Consider the following 313-nt stretch of genomic DNA (forward strand, 5'->3'; position numbering starts at 1 on the left):
TCCTTCTCTTTGAGAAGTTGATGAAATTGGGACCAAAAAACCAAGTTCATTCCACGACTCTCGTCAAATAATTTTCGTGGAATAAAATGTTTTGTAATGGTGCATCCTTAGATATGTTATGTGATCTAGTTCTTCAAGTTCTTGTGATCAGCGTTTGAGTGGAACACCAAACTCTTAAAGGCCTTACATGACCATATTGATTCAATTACTCTGTCTTAAAGTGAGGTTAGGTGATATGTTCCCCTGAGCTGTCACCCCATTCAGTTTATTTTTTAAGTAAACAGCGACGAATTTCCTTTAGTTCTCTTATGTT

At 36.4% G+C, this 313-nt stretch overlaps 1 protein-coding gene across 8 annotated transcripts in view; it reads left to right on the top strand.

The window, feature by feature from the left end:
* Positions 1-313, top strand: part of LOC111393925 — a 4,786-nt gene that overhangs the window by 1,456 nt on the left and 3,017 nt on the right. The gene's annotated exons all lie outside the window — the stretch shown is intronic.

The sequence above is a fragment of the Olea europaea genome, chromosome 4 (genome assembly GCF_002742605.1).
Source record: "Olea europaea var. sylvestris chromosome 4, O_europaea_v1, whole genome shotgun sequence".
NCBI classification, from domain to species: Eukaryota; Viridiplantae; Streptophyta; class Magnoliopsida; order Lamiales; family Oleaceae; genus Olea; species Olea europaea.